Source organism: Ranitomeya imitator, chromosome 1 (assembly GCF_032444005.1).
Source record: "Ranitomeya imitator isolate aRanImi1 chromosome 1, aRanImi1.pri, whole genome shotgun sequence".
NCBI lineage: Eukaryota > Metazoa > Chordata > Amphibia > Anura > Dendrobatidae > Ranitomeya > Ranitomeya imitator.
In genome coordinates, this window is record NC_091282.1 from 782,270,523 (window position 1) to 782,284,983 (window position 14,461).

Sequence of the window (14,461 nt, forward strand, 5' to 3'; positions counted from 1 at the left end):
CAGTATATAGGGGTAGTACATGTCCAGTCCAGTATATAGGGGCAGTGCATGTCCAGTATATAAGGGCAGTGCATGTCCAATCCAGCATACAGGGGCAGTGCATGTCCAGTTCAGTATATAGGGGCAGTGCATGTCCAGTCAAGTATATAGGGGCAGTGCATGTCCAGTATATAGGGGCAGTGCATGTCCAATCCAGCACACAGGGGCAGTGCATGTCCAGTTCAGTATATAGGGGCAGTGCATGTCCAGTCCAGCATATAGGGGTAGTGCATGTCCAGTATATAGGGGCAGTACATATCCAGTATATAGGGGCAGTACATGTCCAGTCCAGTATATAAGGGCAGTACATACCCATTCCAGTATATAGGGGCAGTACATACCCAGTCCATCATAAAGGGGCAGTACATGCCCAGTACAGTATTTAGGGGCAATATGTAGATGTACAGTATATAGGGACAGTACATGCCTAGTTCAGTATATAGGGGCAGTACAAACCCAGTTCAGTATATAGGGGCAGTACATACACAGTTCAGTATACGGGGCAGTACATACTCAGTCCAGTATATAGGGGCAGTACATACCCAGTCCATCATATAGGGGAAGTACATGCCCAGTCCATTATATAGGGGCAGTACATGTCCAGTCCAGTATATTGGGGCAGTACGTACATGTCCAGTCCAGTATTATAATTATTATTTATTTATATAGCACCATTAATTCCATGGTGCTGTACATGAGACGGGGTTACATCAAAATACAAATATCACAGTAAACAAAACTAACAAAGACAGACTGATGCAGAGGGGCGAGGACCCTGCCCTTGCGGGCTTACATTCTACCGGATTGTGGGGAAGGAGACAGTAGGTCGAGGGATGCAGTAGCTCCGATGGTGTTGAGATGGCCATGTGGTCATTACAGGCTGTAAGCTTCTTTGAAGAGGTGGGTTTTCAGGTTTCTTTTGAAGGATCCAAATGTAGTGGATAACTGAACGTGTTGGGGCACAGAATTCCAGAGGATGGGGGATATTCGGGAGAAGTCTTGGAGGCGATTGAGTGAGGAGCGAATAAGCATGGAGGAAAGGAGGAGGTCTTGGGTGGACCGGAGATTACGTGAAGGTAGATATTGAGAGATTAGTTTGGAAACATATGAAAGAGAAAGGTTATGGATGGCTTTGTAGGTCAGCGTTAGCAGTTTAAACTGGATACGCTGGGAAATTGGGAGCCAGTGAAAGGATTTGCAAAGAGGGGAAGCAGGAGTGTAGCGAGGAGAGAGATTAGTCGGGCAGCAGAGTTAAGGACAAATTGGAGGGGTGCGAGAGTGTTAGAAGGTAGGCCACAGAGGAGGATGTTGCAGTAGTCGAGGCGGGAGATGATTAGGGCATGCACGAGCATTTTGGTAGAGTGAGGGTTGAGGAAAGGTCGGATTCTGGAAATATTTTTGACCTGGAGGCAACAGGAGTATATGGGGGTTCATGTCCAGTCCAGTATATAGGGGCAGTACATGTGCAGTCCAGTATATAGGGTAAGTACATGTCTAGTCCAGTATATAGGGGCAGTACATGTGCAGTTCAGTATATAGGGGCAGTATATGCCCAGTCCAGTATATAGGGGCAGTACATGTCCAGTATATAGAGGCAGTACATACCCAGTCCAGTATATAGGGGCGTACATACCCAGGCCATCATATAGGGGAAGTACATGTCCAGTATATAGGGGCAGTATGTACATGTCCAGTATATAGGGACAGTACGTACATGTCCAGTATATAGGGGCAGTACATGTCCAGTCCAGTGTATAAGGACAGTACATGTCCAGTATATAGGGACAGTATCTACATGTCCAGTAGACAGGGGCAGTACATGCCCAGTCCAGTATAGAGGGGCAGTACATATCCAGTCCCAGTATATAGGGGCAGTACATACCTAGCCCATCATATAGGGGCAGTACATACCCATTCCAGTATATAGGGGCAGTACATACCCAGTCCTGTATAGAGGGGCAGTACATCTCCAGTATATCGGGGCAGTACATACCTAGCCCATCATATAGGGGCAGTACATACCCATTCCAGTATATAGGGGCAGTACATACCCAGTCCATAATATAGGGGCAGTATATCCCCTGTTCAGTATATAGGGGCAGTACATACCCAGTCCAGTATAGAGGGGCAGTACATAACCAGTATATAGTATCTACAGCATAGGTGATAAATGTCTGATCACCGAGAGTCTGAATTCTAGGGTCCCCTCCAGATCCAAGAACAGGGGTCCCAAAGTCCCTTCTATTGGACAGCTGGAGAAGCAACTACTGGAGCAGGGGTCTCACAGCTGCTCCCCTGACACAGCTGACTTTGGGACCTCCATCTTCACGATCACCGGGGTTTCTAGAAGTCGGACCCCTCATTTATCCCCTCTCCTGTGATGCTTAAAACGTTTGAGTAAAATGCACACAAAAAAAGCACCAATGCATTCTTAACTGTCAGCACCAAATATCGAAGCCCCTTAATAAATTTGGCGCCCAGAGTAAGATTTATGCCACCTAAAAATTAGAGGAGGTTAGTAAGTTGTCCCCAATGTTCGAAAACTGCTGCTGGGTCAGATGATGGCCTCCTCCAGGTGTAAGTCATTGTCAGCAAGCAGAGGTGCTGGAAACCGCGCAGAGTGGGTCACTAGTTACACAATTGATTTTTCAGACTCTCTGGGATAATTTCCTGTGAATCCTCCTCCTGAATGAACGTTCGCTCTTTTCCTCATCGGTAACTGCACAGTTATTACTCGGTAACTCTTAATGCTACAAAGTTTTTGCAAAGTCAGTGAGACTGGTTCAGAAATTACACGGAGATTTACATAGGACTGCAGCGGCTGTTTATTAATATTCATGTTGAGGGCAGTTGCTACCCCCCCCCCGGCACGGAGGGCTTTTATCTTTTCTCCAGCATCGCACAATGACATAATGAATGAAATTATTATTAGTGTCAGTCACCGGATGATCAGTGGGGTCCGGCGAGGGGGGGCCGAGCTTCTGCTCCTTCCATCCATTTCCCACATCTCTGGGAAGTCACATCATACAGGGATCCACCACTAGTGACAGCACCATGTCCGCCGGAGTCTACAGAGCCATTCTGAGGGGGCCATGGTGGTCATCCATCACTTTGAAGACCCCTGGCAGGTATCACACCAAGCCCCCTAAGAAGGAGGTTGGACTATTTGTGAGTATCTCTCTATATTCTTTTATAGGTGGAGCAGAGCTGGGTTTGCACTCTACTGCTTGACACCATTGATAAGTTTCTTCAGGCTTGCTTGCAGTCCTATGTAAAAGCAGAGGTGACACATTGTGATATGAGACTGGCAAACTCGTCTCTGCTACATATAGATATATACCTGCACACCTGTGATATACACCGGCCATGCTAAATATTATTATTATCTATTTATATAGCACCATTAATTCCATGGTGCTGTACATGTGAAGCAGTTACATCAAAATACAAACATCACTTACAGTAAACAAAACTAACAATGACAGACTGATACAGAGAGGAGTGGACCCTGCCCTTGCGGGTTTACAATCTACAGGATTATGGGGAAGGAGACAGTAGGTCGGGGGTTGCAATAGCTCCAATGGTGTTGAGGTGGCAAGCGTGGTCATTACAGGCTTCTTTGAAGAGGTGGGTTTTCAGGTTTCTTTTGAAGGATCCAAATGTGGATAAACGGATGTGTTGGGGCACAGAATTCCAGATGAGATATTTGGGAGAAGTCTTGGAGGCGATTGGGTGAGGAGGAGAGAAGGAGGTCCTGGGAGGACCGGAGATTACGTGAGGGAAGATATTGAGAGAAGAGTTTGGCAATATACAGAGGAGAAAGGTTATGGATGGCTTTGTAGGTCAGTGTTAGTAGTTTAAACTGGATACCCTGGGAAATTGGGAGCTAGTGAAGGGATTTGCAAAGAGGGGAAGCAGAGGAGTAGCGAGGAGAGAGATGAATTAGTCGGGCAGCAGAGTTAAGGACGGACTGAAGAGGTGCAAGAGTGTTAGATGGTAGGCCACAGAACAGGATGTTGCAGTAGTCGAGGCAGGAGATGATTAAGGCATGCACAAGAATTTTGGTAGAGTGAGGGTTGAGGAAAGGACAGATTCTGGAAATATTTTTGAGCGGGAGGCGACAGGAGGTGGCAAGAGCTTGGATGTACAATTTGAAGGATAAGGCAGAGTCAAGGGTTACTCTGAGACAGCGGATTTCGGGGACAGGGCAAAGTGTGATTTAATTAATTTTGATAGATCAGGTAGGGAAGATATGCAAGATGGAGGAAAGATAATTAGTTCAGATTTGTCCACATTGAGCTTGAGGAAGCGAGAGGAGAAGGAGGATATGGCTGATAGACTCTCTGGGATTCTGGAGAGTAGAGAGGTGACATCTGGGCCAGAGAGGTAGATCTGAGTGTCATCAGCATATAGATTGTACTAGAATCCATAGGACTTTGAGTTGTCCCAGGCCAAGTATATAGATTGAGAAGAGTAAGGGACCTAGGACAGATCCTTGAGGGACACCAACAGAGAGGGGGCTAGATGAAAAGGTAGTATGGGAGTAGGAAACGCTAAATGCACGGTTGGTAAGGTATGAGGAGATCCACGATAGGGCAAGGTCTTTGACACCAAAGGAAGAGGGGATCTGTAGTGGGAGGCAGTGGTCAACTGTGCCGAAGGCAGAGGACAGGTCTAGAAGGAGGAGTATAGAGAATTGTCTGTTAGCTTTGGCTGTAAGTAGGTCGTTAGTAATTTTGGTCAGGGTAGTCTCAGTGGAATGGTGGGGACGGAAGCCAGATTGTAGGTTGTCGAAGAGAGAGTTAGGCTAGGGTCACATTGCGTTAGGGCAGTCCATTTAGCGCATAGCGCTACGGACTGCGCTAACGCAATGTCCCAAAAGGGATCGCATTAGCCGATCCCGCTAGCGCAGATCGCGGTCCATCACTCAAATGACGGCACATCGCTAGCGCACGCCCAATGTGGGCGTGCGCTAGCAATGCGTTCGCCATTACAGGGTATGGCGGCGTTAACGGACTACGTTACACCGCGTTATGCCGCGGTGTAACGTAGTCCGTTAAACGCGGCCACATAACGCAATGTGACCCCAGCTTTAGATGCAAGGTGAGAGGAAAGTTCAGCATGGACGTGCTGCTCAAGGAGTTTGGAATCAAATTGGAGCAAAAATATGGGGCAATAGCTGGACATAGCATTTGGGTCAAGGGATGGCTTTTTGAGAATATTTGAGAATACGGGTGATTGTGGCATGTTTGAAAGCAGAGGGGAAGGTACCAGAAGTTAGTGATAGGTTGAAGAGATGGGCTAGGGATGGGATTAGTGTAGTGGTGAGGTTGTAGAGGAGGTGGGATGGGATGTGGTCAAGCGCACAAGTGGTGAGGTGATTTGGAGAGAAGATGAGCAAGCTCTCCTTCAGTGATTTTGGAAAGGGAAGTTATGGGGTTAGGCTACGTTCACACTTGCGTTGTGCGCCGCTGCGTCGGCGACACAACGCATAACGCAAATAAAAACGCACCAAAATGCACGCAAAAACGCTGCGTTTTGCAACACATGTGTCCTTTTTTGCTGAAATTTGGACGCAAGAAAAATGCAACTTGTTGCGTTTTCTGCGCCCGACGCTTGCGGCAAAAAAAATGCATGCGTCGCACAACGCAGCACAACGCATGTCCATGCGTCCCCCATGTTAAATATAGGGGCGCATGACGCATGCGTCGCCGCTGCGTCGCCCGACGCAAACACGCAAAACGCTAATGTGAACGTAGCCTTAGGGCATTGGTCTAGCATACAAAGGGGTTGTGCTGGTTTGTCAACAAAGACTTGCCTTGTTTGGTCTGTCTTACTTTTGATGTACATGGCAAAGTCCTCGGCAGAGATTAGGGAATTTGGATGGGGCAGTGGTGGGTGGAGGGGGGAGTTAAAAGTGTTGAACAACTGTTTGGGATTGTGGGATAAAGAAGATAGAGGGGATGTAAAATAGGCTTGTTTAGCAGAGGTGAGAGCTGATTTGAATGTGAGTGATGCTTGTTTGAATGCAGTAAAATCATCTTGTGAATGCGTTTTCTTCCAACGCCTTTCTGCAATTCTGGACACTTGCCGAAGCTAGTTAGTAATGTTATTGTGCCAGGGATGAGAAAATGAGTAGATGGTGGTCAGAGGGAGAGGGGAGGTTGTGAAGTTAGATAGGGAGAAGAGACGGGTGAAGACTAGGTCTAATGTGTGTCCGTCTGTGTGGGTGGCTGAGGAGGACCACTGATTAAGTCCAAAAGATGAAGTAAGGGACAGGAGTTTGGCGGCTGCTGACTGGTGGGTGTCAATGGGGATGTTGAAGTCACTCATGATGATGGTGGGAATATCAGCAGACAGAAAGTGAAGGAGCCAGGTGGAGAATTTGTCAAGAAAGGCAGTGGTCGGGCATGGAGGTCGGTATATGATGGCCATTTTGAGGCTGTAGGGGGAGTAGATGCAGACAGAGTGGACTTCAAAAGATAGGAGGATAAGGCAGGGTAGAGGTGGGATTGGGTGGCCTCCACTGTAACATAGTGCAGCAGGGGAGGCTGTGTCAGAGGGTGTCAGCCATGTTTCAGTGATGCCCAGAAAGGAAGGATTATGAGATTATGAGAGGTAAAGATGTTGTGAATCACGTGGAGTTTATTGCAGATGGAGCGGGCATTCCATAGTGATCCAGAGAGAGGGTGCAGCGTGGTGGGCGTCAAAGGCACGGATTTGAGGTGGACAAGATTTCGAGAATTTATATTAGGTTGGGAGCGATAGGAGGGGGTAATAGGAGGTATGAGCTGTGGCGGTCCAGGATTGGGAGATATGTCGCCAGCAGTGAGGAGAAGCAGAGAAAGACAGAGCAGGTGGGAGAAGGGCGGCTTGTTTTTTTTGTGTTTTATTAGGAGAGATCTGAGGATGAGGAGCATGTCAGCGGAGGAGGTCAGGTGGGGAGAGATTATTACTTGGTTAGAGGGTGCTGGGGTTTGGGGATAGCGAAGGAGAGTGAGGAGTAATGGAGCCACAACTGTTAGAGCTTATGTCAGCTGATGAGTAAGTCTAGAGGAAAGAGAAAGAAGATTAATACTTTTATTTACAGTGGTTAGTCGTACCTTCTGTTCACTTCTGGATCATTTCTGGCATATTTCAGCTTTATCCTTTTAGAGCCATCCTTATGGAGACAGACCACGGTCCAGACAAACCTGCGGCTCTGAATTTATAACATGCTAAGTGCACATGATATAGGCCAGGTGTGATCAGGAGGGAGGGGCAGCAGGGAGACTAATCACAAACACAGGAGGGGATTAATTAGAAGTCAGAAGCAAAAATACATACAGGAAATAGTCAGATCCAAATGGACAGATAAAGCCAACTATGTGTTGGCATCAAGGAATTAAGGTGAGAAAACATGCAGGAAGGAAAAACAAACAAACACAGTAATAGCAGACAGAGGGTGAGTGGGGTCAGAAACGATACATATAGATATACACCCACACACCTGTGATATATACCGCCTCTGCTACATATAGTTATACACCCGCACACCTGTGATATACACCATCTTTGTTGTGCGAGCCATTTGCATTTCTACTTTCTAGTGGAAATTCCCTTATTTAAGGATTTCTCGGGTGGAGGATGTGTTGTAATCTGTGATTTTTCTGTAAAATGTGACTGAAATTGTCATCTTGTCACAGGATGCAAATGATATTTCTAGAGACTCCCCCAGAAATTCACTATGTCTTCAATGGTCACTGATCAATGATTTTAAACGATCCGAATTATCTCACGGCCTAAGCATTGAAGCCAAAAAAATCCCTAAAAAGTGTCAACCACTAGGTGTCGCCCTTCTGTGTAATTTACTGTGATCCGTCTGCAGCCGAGACATCAACATGGATTACAGGAGGCGGAGCTTTGTCACTATGAGGCAGGGCTTTGGCGTATAAGGAGTAGGGGCCAGATTTTTTTCTCTATATAAGGAGACGAGGCAGGACTTTTTCTCTTTGTAATGAATAGGTGTAACGCTCACGTCGAGACTGGTTGGCGCGGGCGTGCGGCCCCACTGGACCACAGACCAAACATCCCTGGAAGGGGCGTAACTAAGTAGCTTCCTAGGTGTTCGCTAGAACCTCTGATGGTGAGGTCAGACTTGTGCAATAGGAAGCTACCAGGTACCACTCCAGGGTGGAGTCTGAATGTGGATGCTGATCCCACCAGGGACAAGACATAGGCAGGCAGGGCTGTGACACTGGCTGGCGAACGGGTACGGCAGAGGCCCTGATGGGCAGACTGGCTTGACAGAGATACAGGCAGACAGTCGGGCACTCTGGCAGAGAAGGCAGAGCCAAGAGCAGAGGAGAAGGCAGAGCCAAGAACGGAGCCAATGGAGGCGGAGCCAAGACCGCAGGAGGCAACGCCAACAGCTAGAGGGTGCAGAGCCACAGGTTGTGGCAAGCAAAGCTGAGAGGCACAGAACCGCAGGTTGTGGGCGCACAGCAGAGAGATGCAGAACCACTGATTGTGGCAAGCAGAGCAGAGAGGAAACATAGAAATAAACACAGCAGAGTGAGAATGGTAAACAAAGAAGGAACAGGAACAGACCAGAGTTCAGACACAGAAGTAATGGAACACAGATTCAGACCAGGGTACGACGCCCCACTGGGTGGTATACACAGAGACACAGACAGAACACAGATAAAGGCCTGCGTATTGCAGCCATCAGAGACAGGAAACAGACACGACCTGACAGCTCAGCAGCAAATGCTAACTGAGGGAAATAGTTTGCTCAGGCATCCTCCAATGGGTGAGGATGCCTTAAGTATCAGAGGCCATTGGCCAGGGACACTTTAGGGAGGTGCACACAGGCTCAATAAGAATCCGGAGTTGCTGGCTCTGCCCCCTATGCACACAGCCAGGAAGTGTACACTGAGTAAGCGGCCATGGAGCACATAGCATGGAGCTGGCAGCAGACAGATCTCACAGCATGGCACTGGGTGAGTGAGTTGATGTAACAGGCAGGCGGGGAATGAAGGCCATGCAGTGATACCGGCAGGGTTGTTACAATAGGGATGGGACTTTTCCTCTGTATAAGGAATAGGGGTGGATCTTTTTCTCTATAAGGAGTAGGTGTGGGAATTTTTTCCTCTGTCTAAGGAATAAGAGTGGGACGAGACTGTATTCTCTTTATAAGGAGCAGGGTTGGGACTTCCTCTGTAGAAGAAGTATGGGCAGGACTTCTGTATAAGAAGATGTGGCGGGACTTCCTCTGTAGAAGAAGTATGGGCAGGACTTCTGTATAAGAAGATGGGGCGGGACTTCCTCTGTAGAAGAAGTATGGGTAGGACTTCTGTATAAGAAGATGGGGCGGGACTTCCTCTGTAGAAGAAGTATGGGCAGGACTTCTGTATAAGAAGATGGGGCGGGACTTCCTCTGTAGAAGAAGTATGGGCAGGACTTCTGTATAAGAAGATGGGGCGGGACTTCCTCTGTAGAAGAAGTATGGGCAGGACTTCTGTATAAGAAGATGGGGCGGGACTTCCTCTGTAGAAGAAGTATGGGCAGGACTTCTGTATAAGAAGATGGGGCGGGACTTCCTCTGTAAAAGTATGGGCAGGACTTCTGTATAAGAAGATGGTGCGGGACTTCCTCTGTAGAAGAAGTATGGGCAGGACTTCTGTATAAGAAGATGGGGCAAGACTTCCTCTGTAAAAGTATGGGCAGGACTTCTGTATAAGAAGATGGGGTCGGACTTCCTCTGTAGAAGAAGTATGGGCAGGACTTCTGTATAAGAAAATGGTGCGGGACTTCCTCTGTAGAAGAAGTATGGGCAGGACTTCTGTATAAGAAGATGGGGCGGGACTTCCTCTGTAAAAGTATGGGCAGGACTTCTGTATAAGAAGATGGGGCGGGACTTCCTCTGTAGAAGAAGTATGGGCAGGACTTCTGTATAAGAAGATGGGGCGGGACTTCCTCTGTAGAAGAAGTATGGGCAGGACTTCTGTATAAGAAGATGGGTTGGGACTTCCTCTGTATAAGAAGTATGGGCAGGACTTCTGTATAAGAAGATGGGGCGGGACTTCCTCTGTAGAAGAAGTATGGGCAGGACTTCTGTATAAGAAGATGGGGCGGGACTTCCTCTGTAGAAGAAGTATGGGCAGGACTTCTGTATAAGAAGATGGGTTGGGACTTCCTCTGTATAAGAAGTATGGGCAGGACTTCTGTATAAGAAGATGGGGCGGGACTTCCTCTGTAGAAGAAGTATGGGCAGGACTTCTGTATAAGAAGATGGGGCGGGACTTCCTCTGTAGAAGAAGTATGGGCAGGACTTCTGTATAAGAAGATGGGCTGGGACTTCCTCTGTATAAGAAGTATGGGCAGGACTTCTGTATAAGAAGATGGGGCGGGACTTCCTCTGTAGAAGAAGTATGGGCAAGACTTCTGTATAAGAAGATGGGGTGGGACTTCCTCTGTATAAGAAGTATGGGCAGGACTTCTGTATAAGAAGATGGGGTGGGACTTCCTCTGTAGAAGAAGTATGGGCAGGACTTCTGTATAAGAAGATGGGGCGGGACTTCCTCTGTAGAAGAAGTATGGGCAGGACTTCTGTGTAAGAAGATGGGGCGGGACTTCCTCTGTAGAAGAAGTATGGGCAGGACTTCTGTGTAAGAAGATGGGGTGGGACTTCCTCTGTAGAAGAAGTATGGGCAAGACTTCTGTATAAGAAGATGGGGTGGGACTTCCTCTGTAGAAGAAGTGTGGGCAGGACTTCTGTATAAGAAGATGGTGCGGGACTTCCTCTGTAGAAGAAGTATGGGCAGGACTTCTGTATAAGAAGATGGGGCGGGACTTCCTCTGTAGAAGAAGTGTGGGCAGGACTTCTGTATAAGAAGATGGGGCGGGACTTCCTCTGTAGAAGAAGTATGGGCAGGACTTCTGTATAAGAAGATGGGGCGGGACTTCCTCTGTAGAAGAAGTATGGGTAGGACTTCTGTATAAGAAGATGGGGCGGGACTTCCTCTGTAGAAGAAGTATGGGCAGGACTTCTGTATAAGAAGATGGGGCGGCACTTCCTCTGTAAAAGTATGGGCAGGACTTCTGTATAAGAAGATGGTGCGGGACTTCCTCTGTAGAAGAAGTATGGGCAGGACTTCTGTATAAGAAGATGGGGCGGGACTTCCTCTGTAAAAGTATGGGCAGGACTTCTGTATAAGAAGATGGGGTCGGACTTCCTCTGTAGAAGTATGGGCAGGACTTCTGTATAAGAAGATGGTGCGGGACTTCCTCTGTAGAAGAAGTATGGGCAGGACTTCTGTATAAGAAGATGGGGCGGGACTTCCTCTGTAAAAGTATGGGCAGGACTTCTGTATAAGAAGATGGGGCGGGACTTCCTCTGTAGAAGAAGTATGGGCAGGACTTCTGTATAAGAAGATGGGGCGGGACTTCCTCTGTAGAAGAAGTATGGGCAGGACTTCTGTATAAGAAGATGGGTTGGGACTTCCTCTGTATAAGAAGTATGGGCAGGACTTCTGTATAAGAAGATGGGGCGGGACTTCCTCTGTAGAAGAAGTATGGGCAGGACTTCTGTATAAGACGATGGGGCGGGACTTCCTCTGTAGAAGAAGTATGGGCAGGACTTCTGTATAAGAAGATGGGTTGGGACTTCCTCTGTATAAGAAGTATGGGCAGGACTTCTGTATAAGAAGATGGGGCGGGACTTCCTCTGTAGAAGTATGGGCAGGACTTCTGTATAAGAAGATGGGGCGGGACTTCCTCTGTAGAAGAAGTATGGGCAGGACTTCTGTGTAAGAAGATGGGGCGGGACTTCCTCTGTAGAAGAAGTATGGGCAGGACTTCTGTATAAGAAGATGGGCTGGGACTTCCTCTGTATAAGAAGTATGGGCAGGACTTCTGTATAAGAAGATGGGGCGGGACTTCCTCTGTAGAAGAAGTATGGGCAAGACTTCTGTATAAGAAGATGGGGTGGGACTTCCTCTGTATAAGAAGTATGGGCAGGACTTCTGTATAAGAAGATGGGGTGGGACTTCCTCTGTAGAAGAAGTATGGGCAGGACTTCTGTATAAGAAGATGGGGTGGGACTTCCTCTGTAGAAGAAGTATGGGCAAGACTTCTGTATAAGAAGATGGGGTGGGACTTCCTCTGTAGAAGAAGTGTGGGCAGGACTTCTGTATAAGAAGATGGTGCGGGACTTCCTCTGTAGAAGAAGTATGGGCAGGACTTCTGTATAAGAAGATGGGGCGGGACTTCCTCTGTAGAAGAAGTGTGGGCAGGACTTCTGTATAAGAAGATGGGGTGGGACTTCCTCTGTAGAAGAAGTATGGGCAGGACTTCTGTAAAAGAAGATGGGGCGGGACTTCCTCTGTAGAAGAAGTATGGGCAGGACTTCTGTATAAGACGATGGGGCGGGACTTCCTCTGTAGAAGAAGTATGGGCAGGACTTCTGTATAAGAAGATGGGGTGGGACTTCCTCTGTAGAAGAAGTATGGGCAGGACTTCTGTATAAGATGGGGCGGGACTTCCTCTGTAGAAGAAGTATGGGCAGGACTTCTGTATAAGAAGATGGGGCGGGACTTCCTCTGTAGAAGAAGTATGGGCAGGACTTCTGTATAAGAAGATGGGGCGGGACTTCCTCTGTATAAGGAGTAGAGGTCAGGACTTTGTTTCTTTATTGTGGCGGAGGGGTTTTGTCCTTCTACGGGATTTAATGGCCAGTCTTTCTTTATAGGAAATGGGCAGGGGTTGATCTTTCTGCACTTGCTCTCCAGTCTATCACACTGCATACAGACATGGCAAAGAGGCACGCTTCCTGTTCGTAGCAGGGAAGCCATGGACAATGGCAGGATCAATGCATGCTGGAAGGTGAACTAAAGTAAATTTCAGCACCTATTGTGCTGGTAGAATGCTGAGGAATCTGTCCATGGGTGCTGCCTTCATGACTACGGGGATAGTGGAGATTGTTATACGCTGTACTCCTCGACCTCTGACCGTCCATAGACAATGAAAGGTTCTTACATGTTTTTCTTAGATCTAATGTATTAACTCTTTAGTGATGGGAAACATGCTGCTTGCTGTCAATGAATATTGAAACAAAGTAAGGCTACTTTCACACTGGCGTTTTTTGCAATACGTCGCAATGCATGGTTTATGGGAAAAAACGCATCCTGCAAAGTTGTTTGCAGGATGCGTTTTTGCCCCATAGATTAACATTAGCGACGCATTGACACACGTCGCAACCGTCGTGCGACGGTTGCGCCGTTTTGTGGCGGACCGCCGGGAGCAAAAAACGTTACATGTAACGTTTTTTGCTGCAGACGGACCGCTTTTTCCAACCGCGCATGCGCGGCCGGAACTCCGCCCCCACCTCCAATGGGGCAGCGGATGCGCAGGAAAAATGCATCCGCTGCCCCCGTTGTGCGGCGCATTCACTGCTAGCGTCGGAACCTCGGCCCGATGCACTGCGACGGGCCGAGTCCGACGTTAGTGTGAAAGTAGCATAAGTTAAAATCAGCCGGTGAGGTTACAATGGCTGGTTACAATGTGTGAGTGACACCCAGCAGCGCTCGCTCTGGCCTGACCGTGGTCGCTCGCACGCTCATAACTACGTATGAAAATCATCTGCTCTTGTTCTTGCAGGAAACCATTGTGGGGTTTTCAGTTTTGTCCCTCGGCCTCTTGTCCCCAGCAGCGTGGATTCTGTGCCACCTCCCGGAGCAGCCGAAACACTAGAGGGAGAACAGCCACGGTCACCAGTGACATCACGATTACATCATCATTCAAGATGGAAGGTGAAAGAACCAGCAGATCACCGCGGGAAGAGATCTAATGTCAGAGAACTGTATGCGCCATATTCACTACAGAGTGTGTACCACAGCCCCAATTATATGTATCTCATCCACACACGTCTCATCTCTGCCTCTAAGGGATTATTACTATGGAGTCGTTTTCTTAGGTGGTATCAGACATGATAGGATTAGATACACGGCTCAGCATACAGTATCACAGAGGATAGGATTAGATACACGGCTCAGCAGACAGTAACACACAGGATAGGATTAGATACACACCTCAGCAGTCAGTATCTTACAGGATAGGATTAGATACAGCTCAGCAGACTATCTTACAGGATAGGATTAGATACACAGTTCAGCAGACAGTATCACACATGATAGGATTCGATACATGGCTCAGCAGAAAGTATCACACAGGATAGGATTAGATACACGGCTCAGCAGACAGTATCACACAGGATGGGTTTAGATACATGGCTCAGCAGACAGTATCTGACAGGATAGGATTAGATACACGGCTCAGCAGTCAGTTTCACACAGGATAGGATTAGATACACGGCTCAGCAGACAGTATCACACAGGATGGGTTTAGATACATGGCTCAGCAGACAGTATCTGACAGGATAGGA

General features: G+C 47.8%; 1 long non-coding RNA gene across 1 annotated transcript; it reads left to right on the forward strand.

Moving 5' to 3' along the window:
* Positions 1–3,037: 3,037 nt before the first annotated feature.
* Positions 3,038–13,937, forward strand: LOC138658112 (uncharacterized). The gene is made up of 2 exons (XR_011317349.1): positions 3,038–3,207; positions 13,678–13,937. It is a non-coding gene; the product is annotated as an uncharacterized lncRNA (long non-coding RNA).
* Positions 13,938–14,461: the final 524 nt, after the last annotated feature.